Source organism: Narcine bancroftii, chromosome 4 (assembly GCF_036971445.1).
Source record: "Narcine bancroftii isolate sNarBan1 chromosome 4, sNarBan1.hap1, whole genome shotgun sequence".
Classification (NCBI taxonomy): Eukaryota; Metazoa; Chordata; class Chondrichthyes; order Torpediniformes; family Narcinidae; genus Narcine; species Narcine bancroftii.
The window spans coordinates 187000809-187022050 of NC_091472.1; the positions used below are offsets into that span (position 1 = coordinate 187000809).

The following is a 21242-nucleotide window of genomic DNA, read 5'->3' on the forward strand; positions in this document are numbered from 1 at the left end:
GCCTCTGAGAAGTCATTGTTGTGTCTGACTCGGCCACACTGATCTTCACGTAGCTGGTCCATCGACATGGTGTTTGTTCTCGGGCAACTCCACGAGAAGTGTTGGAAACAGAACAAGGGACTTGTACGTGATGTTTGTCCATCTTATCAAACCAATTGACAATGTGAACAGGAAATGTCTGTGGTAAATCATGGGATGACCTCCAAAATTCCTCAGCATGGTCATCCAGCCACAGGAGTACACATTAGTCGGGTGTTAATCACCTGAGAGTGGTCTGTATCAGCAAAGTGGCACTTTGATGCTGCTTCTTATGACTGTCCTTGGGTCTTGGTTTGAGAATCAGTGGTGACAATGTGAGAGCAGGTTGTGGTTTCATACTGCCAGAAGACGATTAGTGAGTTAACTCGGCCAGGCTTGGACACTTGCACCCACCAAGTGTCAGAGCCCAGTTGAATTTAACTCACCTTGCCAGGTTGGGAAGTGTCACACCACACAATTACCGGGAATGGACCCATTAAATTAGCCATTTAACCTACATGGAATTGGTGGTGTGAAAGGCATAAATGCACACTTGTAAAGATCCTTTTTCCCAAGGCAACCGTCAGTGCCCGCCTGTGACAGGGACTGCATTTTAAAAACTGTTTCAAGTGCTGCAGAGGTAACAAATCAAGGGATATTTTATAAACACACCAACACTATTGCATACCAGAAGAGGAAGAGTACAACTTCCAAAGGCAAAGCCTGGGGGAAGGGAAAGTATCCTGGAAAGAAAGATACCATTCGCCAGATAGACGGTGACGATGATGATACCCAGGAGGAACAGAGTTGTTACCAATTTACGTTGAATGAGATACATCATGAGAAGGTCCCAGTGATCATTGGTGGAGTGACAGTTCAGGTCATTGTAGACTCAGGCAGTGACAGTAATGTGATTGATCGACATTTATGGGAGAAGTTGAAAAGGAAAAAGATCATCTGTACCTCAAAGAAGTGTTCCAAGAAACTGTATCCATACACAGCAACCAAGCCATTGCAGACCATTGGTTGTTTTACTGCAACTGTTGAAGCTGGAGATAAGTACACCGAAGCAGAGTTTATGGTCATAGAAGAGAGGGGAGAACCATTGTTGAATAGAAGCACAGCGCAAGACCTGGCAATACTTCATATTGGAGCTTGTGTCAATTCAATTCAGTCATACGAGGATATGAAGCAAGAATTCCCCGCAGTCTTCCAAGGAGTAGGAAAGCTGAAAGGTCGACAATTGAAGCTAGCGGTAGATGAAACGGTCAAACCCATGGCACAACCAATGCGCCGAACTCCGTTTGGACTTCGTGGGAAAGTCGAAGCCAAAATTAAAGAATATATCGAACAAGACATTATTGAACCGGTGGAACATTCGACACAATGGGTCAGTCCCGTAGTAATTGTGCCCAAACCAAAGGGTGACATAAGACTATGTGTTGACATGCGAATGGCCAATGAAGCTATAATTAGAGAACGACACCCTATACCAACAGTGGAGGACCCTATACCAACAGTGGAGGAAGTACTTCAAGAACTAACTACCAGTAAGATATTCTCAAAAATTGATCTGAAATGGGGCTATCATCAATTAGAGCTGGATCTAGGTTCCCGAGATGTAACTACATTTGTGACTCACTGTGGATTGTATCGTTACAAGAGACTATCATTTGGAATTAATGCAGCTTCGGAGATCTACCAGTATGAAATCCATCGAGTGATTCAAGGCATTCCGGGAGTTGCCAACATTTCTGACAACATCATAGTCCATGCACCAACAAAGGAAGAGCATGACAAACGGTTGAGGCGTGTACTATCTAGACTACAGGAGGCAGGCCTTACCGTGAATGGAAACAAGTGCCAGTTCGGTGTGTCAGAAATGGACTTCGTGGGACACAGACTTACACGGGAAGGACTAAACCCCGCAGAGGCCAAGGTGAAAGCTATTGCAGAGGCACGTGCACCTCAGAACGCAACAGAGGTGAGGAGTTTCCTGGGATTGGTCAATTTTTGTGCAAAGTTCATTCCTAATTTTGCTACAGTGGCAGAACCACTAAGGAAACTAACCAGGAAAGGTGTACCATTTCATTTTGGATCTGAGCAGAAGAAAGCGTTCACAGCGCTGAAGCAAAGCCTGACAGATGCAAAAACTCTTGGATATTACGATCCGGCAGCATCAACCAAAGTCATAGTGGATGCCAGCCCAGTTGGTTTAGGAGCCGTGTTGGTCCAGATGCATGATGGAGGACCGAGAATCATTGCCTATGCCAGCAGATCGTTATCAGATGTGGAGAGAAGATACTCTCAGACAGAGAAAGAAGCACTCGGACTTGTATGGGCCTGTGAGAGGTTCCATGCATATTTATACGGCATTGAATTTGAACTCATCACAGATCATAAGCCATTAGAGGTGATCTATGCACCTAGATTCAAACCATGTGCCAGAATAGAGAGATGGGTACTCAGACTACAACCCTACAAATATAAAGTAATCCACATTGCAGGGAAAGCAAACATTGCAGATCCGCTGTCCAGATTGGTGAAGGTTGGTGGTCCACAATCCAAGTCAGAATTGGGAACAGAAACAGAGAACTTTGTACGCTTCGTAGCTATTCAGTCGACACCGAAAGCTGTGACTACGAAGGAAGTCGAGAGAGAATCCGAACGTGATCCAGAACTCAGGGAAGTAAGAGAATGCATACAGAGTGGACAATGGGACAAGTGTACTCACAAGGCTTACATTCCCATTAGAGACGAACTTTGTTGCATCGGACAGTGTGTATTAAGAGGTTGCAGATTGGTGATACCGCAAAGATTGAGACCGAAGATCGTATCCTTAGCGCATGAAGGACACCTAGGCATTGTTGGTACCAAGCAAAACCTCAGGACCAAGGTATGGTGGCCAGGTTGTGATAAAGACGCAGAGAAATTTGTTAAAACTTGTCACGGATGTCAAATCACAAGTAGGAGTAATCCGCCAGAACCGATCCGGAGTACGCAACTCCCGACAGGACCATGGATCGACGTAGCTGTTGATTTTCTTGGACCTTTACCGACGGGTGAATCAATTATGGTAGTGATAGATTACTACAGCAGATACTATGAGTACGTGGTGTTGAAGTGCACAACCACTGAAAAAACAATACAAGCGTTAGCAGAGATATTCGCAAGATATGGATTACCTGTTACATTATACTCTGACAATGGTCCACAATTCATTTCAGAGACATTTGCGGAATACATGAGGACCACAGGTATCCACCATCATAAAGTAACTCCGAAATGGCCGCAAGCCAACGGAGAAGGAGAGAGACAAAATCAGTCCATTGAAAAACGATTGAGGATTGCACACGCAGAAGGACAAAATTGGCGAGAAGCATTGCTATCTTATGTGGCTGTCTATCGAGCAACGCCTCATGCAACCAATGGAAAAAGTCCTGCAGAAGCATTTTTTGGGAGAAAAATCCGCACAAAAATGCCAGAAATAAAGGAAATCCGAGACGACCAGGAGATGAGGGACCACGATGCTGAAAAGAAAGGTGCAGCAAAGCTGTACACAGATTGGAAACGTGGAGCCAAATACTCAGACATCATGCCAGGAGATAATGTTCTAGTGAGGCATGAAACTGATGGTAAGCTAGACACACCTTATTACCATCAACCCTATACTGTCGTATCCAGAAGTGGCAGTATGGTGACAGTCAAGTCTCCAACTGGAGTCCTGTATAAGAGAAATGTCTCAGGTGTAAAAAGGTACCAGTCCAGAGATACATCGAGCGAAGAGGTTGAAAGGCCAATACGAGATGCTGAAACTGAGAGACCTGATGATGTTCCAGAGGCAGTTACCAGCACTCCTGATGAAGTGACTAGAGCGCCAGAAACACCCGAAGCCGTGGCGAGCAGTATTTCCGACGCTGAGAGTGAACAACCGAGAAGCGACGACAACATCGCAGGCAGGCCGAAACGAAACCGGAAACCGCCCAAACGATACGAAGACTTTGTGCCATAGTTTTAATAAGAACTTTGGGACAGTATTTAATCTTATATCATAAAGTGCATGTATGAGTGCTGTAGGAAGTAAACTTTATGTAGTTGAGTTATAGTATTACCATTAGTTACGATGTTTGTAGGTTTCCGAGGGATATTGGTAAGTGAAGGTAAAGTTTATTTCTGATTAAAGGAGGGATGTCATGATAATGAATATGTATGAGATGTACCAGAAGTCACGTGGTATGAGAGAGATAAGAGCACAAGCAGGAGAACAAAGGAAACTGGAAAATAAAGACAATGATAAGTTTACCTGATAAAACTTGTGTTTAATGTTTTATTAACTTCACATTTCGGGCCACAAATGTGACACATACTTCTCCTTAACCAATTTTATAAACTGTTTTTTGGACCTGACCTGGTTCCAGTGCTACATGCATTATTTTATTTTACAAAAAAAAAGTATAATTTAATTTCTTGCGTCTTTATTTTTGCTATGAAGGTTTTCAAACCAACAAAACATTGTCAATCAGACCAAATTCTGTTTGCCACCTTTAAAATATCCTTTCCGAGGTGCTTGGTACCCAAGACGAGTTGGCAACTTTCATCGACTGGCAATTGCCTACATTCTCTGCCGAGAGAAAAGGTCAAATCAGTTGGGATCCAATCAGAACAAGAAGCATTATGGAATGTTTTACTTTGTGTGGGCTTTACAGGGTGCTAGCTAGCAAGTGGGTGATCTTCTTTATTTCCTGTGTCAGAATTCTCCCTTTGGCCACCCAGTGGGGAGGGTGGGGGAGAAATCAATGGATCCAAAATGTAAATGATTTGCAACTCAATGCAAGTTTTTGACATCCACTCTCAATTATAAATTTTACAACAGTAAAAACTAATGCCAGTGAAATCATACTCTTAAGCAAAAAAAACAAAAAACTGTTAGACCTTACACCAGATAGAATGGTCAAGTCAAGTTCATCATCATCCAATTGCACGTACAACCCGACAAAATATCATTCTCTGGTCCTCAGTGAAAAACATGCAGACACACAACTTGACATAACACACATACAGACAAACAATACATATGCAGGACAATATATATTAAATAGTTTCATAAATATGAGAATCTCAGATGGTTAATGTGAGCAGTTCCTTTGGTTGCTCAGCATTCTCATTGCCCATGGGATGAAGCTGTTCCTCAGCCTGGTGGTGCTGGCTCTGATCCTCCTGTAATCTCTTTCCTGACTGGAGCAGCTGAAAGATGCTGTGTGCAGAGTGGAAGGGGTCCTCAACGATTGAAAGAAATAAGTTATGTACCATTGCCTGCAATAATGTGTGAAAACCAAAATAGATTTGCTGTTCGGTATAAACAAATAGAGCAAACTTGTGATATTAACTATGAATAAGCAAATAATGACTCTTGCTATCCATGGAGGCTCAGGTCATGTCAATTCATCAATTGGCACCTTCTTCAGAAGAACAGGGAAGAGATATGGGATGGGGAAGAGGGTGTTGAGAATGAAAGGGAAGTGTGCAGAGAGAGAGAGGGAGAGTGCACGGAGAGAGAGGCCGAGGGAGAATTAAATTAGACCCTTCAGTCCACCAGATCTGAGCTGACCATCAAGCACCCATGTTATAGAATTCTTCCAACATTCTCATTAACACCAGATTGCACCACTCGCCTACACACTAATGACAATTTACAAACGCCAATCAACCTACTAACATGCCTTTGGGATTTGAGCAGAAACAAGAGGACCCAGAGGAAATCCACAGAGAGAACATGCAAACTCCCCACGGACAGCACCCAAGGTTAGTACTGAACATGTGAGGCTGAAGGCTCAACCAGCCGCAGTGACAATTGAAATTCAAATGAATCTGCTGTTAGAAAAAGGGCGAGTAGGATCTTCATTGTTTTATGACCTTCAAACATGAATGGATTTGTCAACACCTTCACCAGTGTTTCTCAATTAACTGAGTCTGGAGTCAATACTTATGATTGTAAATGTCAACGTAATACAGTGGGTTTTCAAAACTATTAGCTGGATTCTAGAAAACATTAACAATTAGTTTTCTTCTCATCTCCTATGTGTTATATAAATGCTGTTTGGAGCTGCTTTTTTTTAAAAAAAATCTGGGTTTTTTTTTTGGCACATGCAACCCAATTCAAATTCATTGTTCCTAAACAAATAATTAATCTGAGGAAAAGCAACCAAACAAGTTAAGTAACCAGCTCAGGTTTCTCATTGAAGCAGAAAACTCTTGGCTGAAACTGGTTAAAACTCCATAGACCAGGTAACTTCCTTAATTCTTCTTTTACAAGCCCAGAAAACTTATCAGAAGGATTGAAACTGGACTCAAACAACCAAAACTTTTCAAAAGGGTCGAAAAGACTGTTCCTGTTCTGAGTCAGAATATTAATTGAACTGATGTCACCCACCCCCTAACTGCCCGCTTGCCAAATTTAAATGTACTATTCCGTTCATGAAAAGGCACTGGAATACAATTTGGGATTGATGGTTCTTCAAAGAACAGCAACATTTTGCCTCATCTTTTACCTTGCTATATTTTCATGAAATATCATCAAAAAGAAATCTTAGGCTAAAGTGTTACTTTTAAATTGTTAAATAATAAAGCTATTGTTAGAAATTAAAGTACCTTTAAAGAAATTGCTCGAGACAAAAATTGAGAACAAAGAACATTTATTACAACAACAATGCAAAGTTGGGTGCTTCCCCTTACCCTGGGAATACACACACATACTGGGGCTCACCCAACTTTTATACAGTCAATTTCAGTATCAGAGTGCCCTCCCCCTTACATTCTTCTGCTCCCTGGATGGGTTTGGCATAGGTAATCCTTCCTGCCTACGTGCAGTTTCAGTACACTTGGAGGACCAGGGGGTATCCTGTGGGTGCCCCATCATGTCATTGTCCTTATTCACACCTTCCTGATTCTCGGGGCTACAATCTCTTGGTATGCGGAGTTGACTCATTCTATCTAGGGTTGGCTAATTTCATATGTATAAATCTGTGTATGGTTAGCTAATTAGATATGTAGGACTTGGTACTTCTGTCCAGGGCTAGGAGACCTTTATCTGATCCAGACTACCTCAACTTCCTACATTCTATTGTACCTTACCATTCCTTTTCTTAGTCTTATGGTCTTGTCACAAAGACTAGAAGATTCTTATGTTAATCGTGCTGACTCTGCTTTTCTGCATCCTAACCCCCAAGCTTATCCTGTTTGTACTGGTTACAGCCATTAACTGATGAATTTTAGTTTCTTCCATGTTCATAATTTTAGATCAATTTTCCCATCTCTCACACTATGGATCTTTCTTCTACCAATCCTCGGTGAAATTAACTGCACCCAACTAGCAGCAACTCTTATCCAATCTGGATACATTAATCGTGCAGCCTTAAACCCATTCATTCAATCTTCTACAGACCAGCAAGTTCAAGAACTGTACTGTTTTCTTTTCATGAGTTATAATTACTAAAGTAATTACAGACAAACTCAAATAAATATATGATCATAATTTGCATGCTTAGGCAGGACTGGTTTTAATGATAAAAATATTTTTTTATATTTTCATACAAGAGGATTATTTCCCCTAAAAAGCAAGATATACTTTGGAATAATGCTTCTGGGTTAGATAGTGATAGAAAAAATCAAACTAGGCAAATATTTGCCACATACACACCTGACGTCTACGCAAAGTCTTTCTTGCACTGTCTTGATACTTGCGTCACCGGCACCATTCTGTCAATAATGGGTGCCCCTGTACAATTTTAGACCACACTACTACTTTCAGGAGACCATGCTCCTTATTGGATCTAGAGTGCATGTTTTGCATCTAGATTAGCATTTAGCATAGTGTACACAGTTAGCAAAGCAGTTAGTTTAACGCTGTTCGAACCCGGCGCTGTCTGAAAGGAGTTTGCACATTTCTCCCCGTTCCTCCAGGTGCTCTGGTTTCCTCCCACCCTTCAAAACGTGCCTGCTGGTAGGTCAATTGGGTGTAATTGGGCAGCATGGGTTCAGGGCTGAGAGGGCCCGCTCAGGTATTTTTATATTTGGAGATACCAGAAAATCTGGCCCCCTCAAAACAATTGCAAAATTTGTCAAAAACACACAACAGAATTTCAACTTTTAACTCCCAGAATGCACTTGAACACAATTTGCTCTGTTCCAATCAACACCATGCTAAAGTCAGCAGGGTGGGTGACACTTTGCTAAGCAATAATCCACAAAAGGCATTTAGCCCTTAAAGGCACATTTTCAAACACAGCTGGATAGCATAAGCACACAATGAGAGAGCTTGCTTAGATTCAGAGAAGGACGTAACTTTTCTTTGGCTTAGGAAAAGCAGCTCGAGACATTTTTTCATCGTTAAAAAGCTGAAATTTGTTTTAATTGGAATAAGTCAAATTGAAAAGTGGTAGCTTCTCAGTGCAGTGAATTGCAAGAACATAAATGCATGCTTGCATTTATTAAACCAATATGTACATGACAGTAAACCAATGGCACATCACAAGTGAGGCAGTGCCTCACATAGAGGCAAACATGGACACGAGATCAGTGCCCTTGATGGACTTGGGTAGGTTTGCTTCTTTCTGCAACCTCTTGTGTTCCTAGACACTTAAGTTTCCAAACCAGGCCATGATGCAACCAGTACTTCCCACCGTACACCTGCAGCAATTCAATTAAATATTGGCTGAACTTATTCAAACTTCTTAAAGTAAGGTATTTTCTTCATGTTGCCCCTGATATGCTGATTCCAGGAGAGGTTTTGTGTTGTGTGGAATGTATTTAAAACAGTTTTGTGCAGCCAAATTTATTGCCATTCCCAGTTATCCTGAGTGATCTTCTCCTTGAATAATCTCAATGGTACTCTCACGATGCAGCACTCCAATTGAATCAAAATTATGAACACACCATCTCTTTGTTGTCTTTATCAGGGATTTGTATAGCCCCTTTCACACTTACCAGTGATCCCAGGAATCGAACGCCAATCGGCCTTTAAAGTGGCAAATGTGAAAGCAAAATCTGCTCAACGCCGGGGAATGCCGGTTGAGATCAGGCAAGTGTGAAATGGGCAATTGCATTGCAGGCACTTCCTATGAAAGGTAGAACAGACCAAATGCCAGGGACGAACCCTTGCAAGTGTGAAAGCATTCAGTGTCCCAGTTAGGAGTGGTCCAGAATGAAAGGCCAAACCCCCATTCCAATCCTGGGACACTGAACGGCCGATTTACTGGGATGCAAGTGTGAAAGGGGCTTAAGATTTGGAAGAGAAATGTGTAGGAATTGGTGATGTTGCTCTTGGAACTTTTCACAGTAAATATTCCAGACAGTGTCAAAGTAATGCTTTAAATAGCCCTTAGAAATAACTGGTTGCAAAGTGATTTTAAGGTCACAGAGATAAGGAGTAAAAAGCAATCAATCCACTTTTACCCAGACATACCAACGTGATGAGTGGAATGCAACAGGTTAGGGTAAAATATGTGCACTGAAAAATTCATCAGATAAGACAGTTTTCAAAATCTTGTTTTTAGAGGGCATTAAATATGGAGCAATGACATTACTGATGATACAACAGTACAAACACTGTTCATTAAGGACAAGTGTGTGACTAACTAGTCTTTATTGGCAAACCACCATGACACCATGTTAGAAATGCTTCAACACCTACCAATTCATCATTTATTCTGAGCGTCCAAATCACAATTACAAATGTAATTAAAATCTTTTGAAGTCATAGCCACAAAAGCTGGTCTATGTACAAATCATGGCTGGAGAGGGGAGTTGTTCTTTCTTATATTTTTATTTTATTGTATGACGTTAATCTTAAGGGATTTCACCAATGAACTGCCTGCCTCAGGAGAATGTGAAGTTTAACACAAGCATTAATAAGAGGTGTAAATCTGAGGTAAGATGTCCTCTGGGCACAAAATGGAGTTCAATTGGTGAAGATTTCTCCAATTCAAAGGCCATGAAGAACATAATTTAACAACTCTGGCTGTTGTAGACCCAGGAAATATTTCCTGTCAGTTATAAGAAATAGCAACTTAAGAAACTACCAACACTTCTGAAACTTACTGTTAAAACACATTAAGAGTGGTGTTTGTCCTCATTAACCACTGTGACACATCTCATTCCTACTTTCTAACCCAAGTCTTCACCATTCTTCTCAAGTATCACCTCAAAAACTAAGTAGTGTTGAATTGTCAACATAGTTTATCAGACAAGATTTTTAATATATCAACCGAGATACTGTGGCTAACTGCACCACTCCATTATCAATATTTCCATGGTTACAAGCCCCCGCAGGATCGGGAGTTCCCAGTGGCGGGGGGGAGGGGGGCCGCAAAGGACTCTGGGAGGTGTGCGACTTCAGAGGTCAGGTGATGGTGATAGTGTGACAACTGTATTTAAACTCCTGCGAAGGTTCCATAAAACAATTCTATTGGTTCAGCCGACAGACGACTCCAGCACCACACGCTACAGTGGTGACCCTGACAATCCAAAACTATTCTTTGGACCTAGCTATGGATACAAAGAGCACCGTAGTGCTAAAACTACTATTCTTTTTGGACCTCGCAACCATTGGTTTGGTTTGGTTTAAGCAGGCCAAGGCCTAGTTTCACCTCTGTGGGCAGCAGGAATCTCCCACTTCTTTATTGGTTCACCTGAGAGAGGTGAGAGCACTGGCATCAGTCTCGACCACCCAGCATGGTCTTCTGAGTTCCTATATTCCTACTGAGCTCAAGGACTGCAATGTACGTTCCTTTGCAGGGATGCCCACAGGATGCAATAGCCAATACGAGTGCCCTTTTAAGGTGCTGCAGAACGATGCCACATTTGTTCTAGACGTGGGTGGCAAACAAGAGACTGTTTCTATGGACTGTGATAAGCCAACACATTTGGACCTGGACCATCCGGCACAGATAGTATGCCCCCAGTACAGAGGGCATCCGCCAGCCCGTTCTAGCCATATAAGTGAGATTGCAGTGTCCGCCCCAAACTCCAGCTCTGGGGAAGAGGGGGGTGTCATGTGGCGAACCACTCCACTCCATTATTGAACTGGTGTCCGTAGTCATGGGCCCCCGCAGGATTGGGAGTTCCTCGTGGCTGGTGGGGGGGGGGGGTCTTCAAAGGACTCTGGGAGGTGCGTGACTTCAGAGGTCAGGTGGTGGTGATAGTGTATTTAATCTCCTGCGAATGTTCCATTAAACAATTCTTGTTGGTTCAGCTCACAGACGACTCCAGATGTTCACTGCACCACATGCTAAATACAATCAAATACATAGTTTTGGTTGGGTTCAGATCAAGCTTTATTCTCAATTATTTGACTTCTAAGCATATGTCATTTTAGCTGTTCAGCAAGAAGGTAATTGACCAGAAACAGTAGGGTCCTCTCTCCTCCATGCATTCCTGTCACCTCTTTGCCATTAGAGATGAAGTGCAATTATTTTGTATGTTCACATTAAATCTGTACAAAGGAATCAAAAGAAAAAGTTCAAGTGGTTTGCGCCAGGGCAACGGAGTGTGTGGGTGGTGAGCGGTGGGGGGCGGGGGGCACAGGAGAGACGCGAGACATTCAGCAAGACGAAGATACCTGTCACTGGGCACACTCATTCCTTCCACCGTCTCGGCATCCAGGACAGGGACAGAAACCAATTCTGCACACCACCACACGAGAGATCAGCTACCCATTTAAAGTACCTCAATCCTGCATTCCAGCACATGGCTTTCTATGTGACAGGGCGTCAAATGCTGATCTAAATATTTCTTATGTAATGTGAGGAGAACCTTCCACCACATCCTGAAAGTGAATGCTTCTAGATTTCAACCACCTTCTGGGAGAGAAAATTCTCCCTCACCCTGTCACCCTCTGACATTTCCACACAGACACCTCTTATAAACTGTACCCTCCTTAGTCGTCCCTTTCCAACCCACACTACACACCCATCATCCCCTCACCAGCCTATCCAGGTTCCTACTTCACACATTTATACTTAACATTAATTTCCATTACCCTAAGCAACCTGTGTCAATTATGCTTATGACCTCATAATTACCAGCAGGTAACCTTTCACTCCGGATTCCATTTACAGTTTCGCATCTCTTAACACTAACTTCTGGTTGAACATATCAAGTAGGTAAAAGTGATCTTAAAGCTAGCTTTATTCTTTCTAAAATATTCAACTTCAGACTCATAATATTCCAACTCAGCTACAACTGAGTCAAGTCTTTGGCAAATTTAGCTGATGTTCAGAACTTCTTCATGGAGTTCGTAATTTCAATCGCGTCAGGTAGCGCCTGCAGACCAGAAGTGCTTCCTCAAAACACTGGTCCAATTAAACCTGATTAATGGGCGAGGAAGCACCACAAGTGGGATTCCCGGGGAACTCTCCAGGGGACATGAACACATGAAGATCCTGACAAGGAAGGTGAGGGGGTGATGGGTGTGCAGTGTGGCTTGGGAAGGGATGACCAGGAGGGTGCCGTTTATGAGAGGTGTCTGCGTGGAAATGTCAGAGGGTGACGGGGTGGGTTTGCGAGAGGCAACGGGGTAGATTCTGAGGGGGATTTGTCGTGCTTTATTTATCAAGTAACCAAATGGCTATGAAGGATAACAACACCGGTATTAATTTTAAACAAGGAATTGGATTATAAAATTACACCCAGATAGATTCTCAAAATATGGAAATGAAATTACTTCCCTTACCACAAGAATACAAAACAAACAACGCTTGATAAATACAGCCAAAAATCACCAGACTGCTTCTTTCAGGCACGTCACATCAATTTTTTGACCCCCTTAAACTAAAACCAGCTCCTCAGGCAGAGATAGCAATATCTACAATTGCAGATAGGTATTGTAGCTGCAATACAGTATACAACATTGCAGGTGCAATACTGTAGCAAAGTAAACTGCTTGCTTTACTTCTTTTATAACTTGGTTTACATCTTTTGTAACTGTTGTAAAATTGATCAGTGCACTAAACTCCCAAGATAGTGACAGGAAAGTCAAAGAATAAGAACGACACTGACCTCAAAGTGATTTCAAAATGCTACGATTTGATTAAGTCATAAAAGGGCTTAAGTTATCATTTTTTAAAATCTGCATAACTTTACCTCAAAAGAGGTATAATTAAATAATGAAAGAGCTGAAGTTATCACATTTTTAATCATTGTGTAACTGAAGATTATGAAAATATTTCACTTTCTCAGCTACATGGTTAACCATTAATGCACGTGCTCCAACAGGTACGTAGCACAGGAACTCTAATGTGCAGTCATAGCACACTTCTAATAATTTATTAGGTTAAGCCACTCACCCTGACGGGACGAGCACTGCAGCCTGGACGATTTGACTATTTAACTCCCCACTGCATTCAGTCATATGGATTTTTGCATAAAACAAAAAACCTGCTGCTCGGTTCTCTGCTCCCAAGACTGAGGTCTGGAAGACTGAGAGGAGAAAATAAAACTTGGACACTTGGGGAGGGGAATGTGAGAAAGTGGGCTCTTCCCACAAGACACTTGCAGGTCACCGCTGTGCAATTAAGACCACACTATACCTCGAGGGTACCAGCCAAAAAAAAAAAGTGATCCTACATGCTGTGACCCAAATTCACTGGCATTGCTCCAAAAGGGAATGATTCTTGCTCAGATGCAAGAATCCCATTGCAGTCACAAAACTTGGCAGAAAAAGTCTAGTCAAATATTCCATGCAATGTGGAATAGCCCTTGAAGAGTTACTAATCAAATTGAACATTAACAACTGCAGAAAGGTGAATAAAACCTCATTTAGAAAGTGAATTTCGAAGTGGAACAATATTTTATGATGCTTCATTGATATGTAATCATGAAAAGACAATCCAATGGACAGATTTTAAAATGAGAATATAAAGCACCAGAAAAAAAAACCCAGAAATTAAATGAATGTTTTTAAAGCAAATCTCCGAGCATACAATCCAGATGGCCGTGCCTACCGACAGCGGGCTAAAGTGAAGGTGGAGTGCACAAAAGCTCACCCTCAGAAACAGAAAATGCAGAATATTTTTATAGAGCTAAGGAATAGAGGGAGGAGACAGTCAGGAATTGAGGGTATTTATTAAAAACAATAACAACTTTGGGTTAGCAAGAATATCAAATGTAGGTGGGTGACAGGAGAGGGAAAGAGGCAGGCAGTGCAGGGCACCCCTGTGGTCATTCCCCTCAATAACGAGTATATTGTTGGTGGGGGGGGGGGGGGAAATGACAACTAACCAGGGACAAGCCATGGCGATCAGATCTCTGACACGGAGTTGGGCCCTGTGGCCAAGAAGGGAAGCGAGAAGAGGCGAGCTGTAGTGATAGGAGATTCCATAGTTCAGAGGACAGATAAGAGGTTCTGTGGAAAGATCAAGTATCCTGGATGGTATGTTGCCTCCCTGGTTCCAGGATCTGTGGTATCTCAGATCGAGTTCCCGGCATTCTCAGGAAGGAGTGGGAGCAGTCAGAAGTTGTGGTCCATGTAGGGACTGGTGACATGGGGAGGAGGGGTGAGGAGAGTTCAGGGAGTTAGGCACCAAGTTGAAGGAATACCGGTGTCAGGTGCTGGTGAGGTTAGAAATAGGAAGAAATAGCAGAAAGTTGATCCAGGATAACAGGAGAGGCCTTCTCGGGCAACCCTGAGCTACATCTATTAGGTAATTTCATGGAAATAAGCGACAAATTCACCAAATATCAAATCTCATTTATAAAAATAGCAATGGCGGAAGTGAAAAAATGCATCACAATCACTTAGAAGTCCAACTCCCCTCTATTCATAGCCTGATGAACTGTGGAAATGAACAGCTGTATACCTATAGGGGGAAAAAAAAATCACATAACTTAAAGAATAAATACAACACTTTTGCAAAGGTCTGGCAGCCATACCTGGACCACATAGGGGCCCAGTAATGAAAAAGGGGCAAAAAGGGTATAGAAGTAACTATTTTATATCTAAAAACAGTTTCCCCAACTGTAATCGATATACTTAAAATATATGTAAGCTCTGATGGTGAACAGATCTGTATGAATGGAAGGGGTGAGGGAGGAAGGGACGGTTTTGTTTTTGTTTGTTGTGTTTGTGAGAAAAAGTTTAATATATTGTATATTTAAAATGTTACTATGCATAATTTTTGAAAAAAAACAAAAATAAATATTTTTAAAAAAGAAATAGGAAGATAATGCAGCTTGAACATGGCAAAAGACATAGTGCAGAAGGGAGGGCTTCAGGTTTCTGGATCAATAGGCTCTCTTCTAGGGAAGGTGGGACCTGTTCCAACGGGATGGGTTGCATCTGAACTGGATGGGGAATAAATATCTTTGTGGGAAGATCTGCTATTGCTGCTCTGGTGGGTTTAAACTAGATTTGGAAGGGGAGGGGAACCAGAGTCTCAGAGCAGATAGAGGAGTGGAGGAGGGAAAGATGACGGGAAAATTGCATGCACTGTTAGAATTCAATGGGTTGTATGCAGATGATACTAAGAATGGAGGTGTTGTGGACAGCAAGAAAGGAAATTTCCTAAGTGCATCTATTTCAATACAAGGAGTATTGTAGGAAAGGCAAATGAGCTTAAAGCATGGATTGGCACATAGAAATATAACATTGTTGTCATTAGTGAAACTTGGTTGCAGGAGAGGCAGGACTTGCAGCTCAATGTTCTGGGCTTCGATTGTTTTAGGCGCAATAGAATAGGGGATGAAAGGGGGAGTAGTGGCATTGCACATCAGGAAAAATATCACAGCTGCGCTGAGGCAGGACAGAGGGCTCATCCACTGAGGCTATATGGGTGGAGCTGAGGAACAGGAAAGGTAATGACTACACTCATGAGGGTTATATTATAGATTGTCCAATAATCAACAAAAATAGGAGGAGCAAATCTGTAGAGAGAGAGAGAGAGAGAGAGAGAGAGAGAGAGAGAGAGAGAGAGAGAGAGAGAGAGAGAGAGAGAGAACAGACAGCTGCTGGAAACAATGTAGTGATTGTTGGGGATTTTAATTTTCCACATATTGACTGGGACTGCCATTCTGTAAAAGGGCTGGATGGCTCGGAGTTTGTCAAATGTGTTCAGGAAAATTTTCTACATCAATATATAGAGGTACTAACTAGAGAACGTGCAATACTGGATCTCTGGATCTCCTATTATGGAATGAGAAAGAAGTATGTGTAGGGGAACATTTTGGGTCCAGTGATCATAATGCCATTATTTTCGTATTATTTTCGAGATTATTTTAATCTCGGGTTGAGATTCTAAATTAGTAAAAGGCTAATTTTGAGGAAATGAGAAAGGATCTAGAATGCGTGGATTGGGATAAATTGTTTTCGGGCAAGGATGTGTGAGGTAAGTGGAGGGCCTTCAAAGATGAAATTTTGGGTAAATTTAAATGGTTCTGAAATCAAACCATTCGTCAGTACTCTAGCTACAGGTTTACTATATAAAGCCTTAATCCAACCAATAAAAAGAGGGCCAAACTTGAATTTCTCCAAAAATTTGAACAGAAAATTCCACTCAACTCTATCAAACACTTTTTTGGCATCTAAAGATATCACCATCAGATGGTCTGAAGATTGTCGAAATCTATTAATCAAACTAATCACACAAAAACTATTATCTGAGGCATATCTATTCTTTATAAAACCTGTCTGATCCATATGAATCAGTTTAGGTAAAAATTTAGCCAATCTATTCGCTAAAATTTTAGCTATAATTTTATAATCTACATTTAACAACGAAATCGGTCTATATGAGGATACTTTCAAAGGATCTCTATCTTTCTTTGGAATTACTGTAATTAAAGCACTAGAACAAGACTCAGGCAATTTGTAATGTTCTCCAACCTGGCGTAATATATCCCCAAACACTGTGGAAAAGTCATCATAAAAAATTTTATAAAATTTGACTGAAAATTCATCATCACCAGGCGATTTACCATTCGGCATTTCCATCATAGCCATTTTAATTTCCGAGTCAGTAAATGGTGCTTCCAGCTCCTGTATATCTACATCCTCTAATATCGGTAAATTCAACTGTGATTTTTAAAAAAAATCAATCGATCCATTTTCCTGTTTTCCATCAGATGTATATAACTTTTTATAAAATGAACAAAATTCATCATTAATTTCACGAGGTTTATACGTGATAAATGAATTCTGTCTGACAGCATTAAGAGTCCTCGAAACCTGTTCTTTCTTTAATTGCCATGCCAATACCTTATGTGCTTTCTCTCCCCATTCATAATATCGTTGTTTACATTCAAATTGATAAGATTGTAGAGTGTTATATTCTAATTTCAACCTAGACAATTCTATTTTCTGATCTTCTGTAGCATCTTTCCGAAATTCCTTTTCTAATTCACTAATCCGTTTCTCTAATTCAAGACTCTGATTTAATCGATTCTTTTTTATTTTAGAGGTATAACTAATTAGTTGTCCTCTCAAATAAGCTTTCATAGCGTCCCATAATATAAACTTACTTTGAACAGAATTAGAATTTTCTTTCAAAAAAATTAATTTGTTTTTTTTCAAAAAAATCAATAAATTCCATATTTTTTAATAACATTATATTAAACCTCAAACGAAAGGCCACCTGAATTTTATCAGAGGTTGCATATGTAAAGTATAACAAAGAATGATCTGAGATCACCCTACTTTTATATTCCACTTGTTGTATTTTCCCCTGTAAATGTGCCAATACTAAAAAAAAGTCAATCCTTGAAAATGATTCATGTCTAGATGAATAAAAAGAGAAATCCTTCTCTGTCGGATTAAGACGTGTCCAAATATCCACTAAATTAAGATCTACTCGTCAAGGTTGTCCTTTATCACCAGTTTTGTTTGCGTTAGTGATCGAACCTTTGGTACAGTTGATAAGACAAAATACACAGATACAAGGTATGAAAGTTTTAGATGAGGAATATAAAATTAATTTATTTGCCGATGATGTATTGGTGTATCTAACAAATCCAGCTCAATCACTTTTACATTTGAAGGAGTGTTTGATGCAATATGGATGTCTTTCTGGATATAAAGTTAATTGGGAAAAAAGTGAAATATTACCAGTGAGTGAAGGAGATTATTCAGCTTATAAGAATATTCTTAATTTGAAATGGACGGATCGAATTAGGTATTTGGGTATAATTCTGGATGTTAATTATCAATCTTTATATAAATTATGTTCTGTTAATAAAAAAAATTAAAACTGATTTGATTAAATGGAAAGATTTGCCTATTAATTTATTGGGTAGAATAAATACAATTAAGATGAATATTTTTCCATGTATGCAATATTTATTTCAATTTCAATCTATTCCATATTTACTTGATGATATTTTTTTTTTCGAGATTTGAATAAAATGGTGAGGAAGTTTTTATGGAGAAGTAAATTTTCAAGAGTAGCCTTGAATAAATTAACTTGGAAATATGAATTCAGGGGACTACGTTTACCACATTTTTGAAATTATTATGAAGCAGTCCAATTTAAATTTATTAGTTCAGTGATGGATTTGTAACGGCCCCCGAGTTGGGCTAAAATTGAGATGGCAAATATCTCTGAATTTGAAATACATCAATTTTTGTTTAGATGGAATGTAAATTTGTTACAGCAACATAATGTGCCTATATTAAAACATTTCATGAAGCTATGGACAAAGAAAATGATAGGTTCTAGGGGTGAATTATCGGCCTTGACTCAATTGTATAATAATCAACTTATTTTTTTCTCAATACATAATCGAAGTTTATTACATTGGAGATTTATTTAAAGGTGTGGAAAGTTTGGGAGATTGTTTTAAAGAAGGTAAATTTTTTATCTTTTGACCAGATGAGAGATAGTTATGGTATTGATAAGAACTCTTTGTTTCTTTATTATCAAATTCGATCTTTGGTGAAACATGTGTTTGGTAGAGATATGATTTTACCTGAAATGACTAAATTTGAGACTTTTCTTATGAAGGTACCAGAGAAGGGTTATATTTCATTCATGTATCAAATATTACAGGATGGTATGGATAAAAAGGGTTGGGATAAATCCAAAGGTAAATGGGAAGTGGATATCGGTTTTATTTTTTCCTAGGAAAAAATTTGTTATGATAGTGTAACTAGATTGATAAATGCTCGTTATGCAATGATTAATTATAATTTTTTTACATCAGTTATATTTAACACCTGAAAAATTAAAAAAAGTATGGTTTTCATGAATCAGATTTGTGTTTTAGATGTGGTAACTTTGTTGGAACTTTTTTCATGCGGTTTGGTCATGTATACATATACAATATTTTTGGAAGAAAGTTCAATCGTTTCTGGAATACCTGTATAAGATTAAAATACCTTTAGATCCGACAGTATTTTTATTGGGTGGTTTGCAACCTCTGAAAGGTTTGGGATTAGAGAAGTTTCAACTTGCTTTTGTATATTTCGCTTTATCTGTAGTGAAAAAATGTATTGCTAGTACGTGGAAAGATACGAATATGATTGATTATTATAGATGGCATAATGAGATGAAATATTGTTTAATAATGGAAAAAATTACTTTTTTTTTTATTTTTTATTTTTCACACCATAAATCACATTAGCCATGATATACACTATTTCTTTTTCACACATATACAGTGACTTTTTCTCCCCCCCCCCTTTCCTCCCAAACCACCCCCCCACCCACCCTCATCCATTTTAGGTATACAATCTAGGTTGCATTAAGCCAGTCAGACAATGTTGTCATTCAACAAAATTACACCAGAAATTCTACTGAGTCCATTCTTTTCTTTCCTTCTCCTTCCATCAACTTAGGTAATGTTTGTCCCCGGTAGGTTTTCGCTATTGTATTTAATGTAAGGCTCCTATACTTGTTCGAATATTTCAATATTATTTCTTAACCTATATGTTATTTTTTCTAATGGAATACATTTATTCATTTAAATTTAGTAGTTTCTTCCTTTTAATTTGGTTACGTATTCCATTAATATTTAAAGACATATAGTTCAGCGTAGCCCTTTTATATTTTGTTTATCTTCTCTTTCCGTTTTTCCATCATTACCTTTCCTCCTTTTCCATTTCTGTTTTCTTATTTTCAACTCTTTATAAGACAACATTCCTACAACATCCAACATTTTCCTTATTCTCCTATTTCTATCTTATTTATCCCCAATCTCCCCTTCACCTCCTGAGTTGTCCTTTATCCCTTGTCGGACAACCACATCTCCCCTCTCCATTTGGATTTGCGAATCCACTCGCAAGCGTCAACTGATTTTGCAGTGACCGCTATTTCCCCCCACCCCGCCTCCCCCAGAAAAGATTTCACTTTTCATATGTCACAAAGGTCACTCTTTTAATTCCCTCTTTATTCTCTCTATTCCATTACCTTCCCTTATTAATTCTTGTCTATACTATCTATATTTTCCTCTAAGTACAGATACATTCATGTATGCTCATTGTCTCTATTCACTCTTATACCTCTTTACCCGCATACATATCAATCGTGATCATTTTTACTCTCATTACCCGTCTTCATCCCTCAGTCTATTTTTGTCTTTATCCACATACATATCAATCGTGATCATTTTAACTCTCATTACCCGTCTTCCTCCCTCAGTCTATTTTTGTAATTGTTCTGCAAATTTTCGTGCTTCTTCTGGATCCGAGAATAGTCTGTTTTGTTGTCCTGGAATAAATATTTTCAATACCGCTAGATGCTTTAGTATAAATTTATACCCTTTCTTCCATAAAATCGCCTTTACTGTATTGAACTCTTTTCTCTTCTTTAGGAGTTCAAAACTTATATCTGGATAAATGAAGATTTTTTGCCCTTTATACTCCAGTGGTTTGTTGCCCTCTCTTACTTTTTCCATTGTCTTCTCCAGTACCTTTTCTCTTGTAGTATATCTTAGGAATTTTACTACAATAGATCTTGGTTTTTGTTGTGGTTGTGGTTTAGAGGCCAATACTCTATGTGCCCTTTCTATTTCCATTTCTTGCTGTAGTTCTGGACATCCTAGGGTCTTAGGGATCCACTCTTTTATAAACTCCCTCATATTCTTGCCTTCTTCATCTTCCTTAAGGCCCACTATCTTTATGTTATTTCTTCTGTTATGGTTTTCCATTGTATCTATTTTTTGAGCTAGTAGTTCTTGTGTCTCTTTAGATTTTTTATTAGATTTCTCCAATTTCTTTTTTAAGTCTTCTACCTCCATTTCTG

The 21242-nt window shown here is 39.7% G+C and overlaps 1 protein-coding gene and 1 long non-coding RNA gene across 3 annotated transcripts in view; both read right to left on the minus strand.

The window, feature by feature from the left end:
• The window catches only part of LOC138761314 (huntingtin-interacting protein 1-related protein-like), a 186950-nt gene that overhangs the window by 142327 nt on the left and 23381 nt on the right, over window positions 1-21242 (minus strand). The window lies entirely within an intron of this gene.
• LOC138760013 (uncharacterized) lies at window positions 11325-12049 on the minus strand. Its single transcript, XR_011355328.1, has 2 exons — window positions 11633-12049; window positions 11325-11506 (listed from the first exon to the last, which is right to left on the minus strand). It is a non-coding gene; the product is annotated as an uncharacterized lncRNA (long non-coding RNA).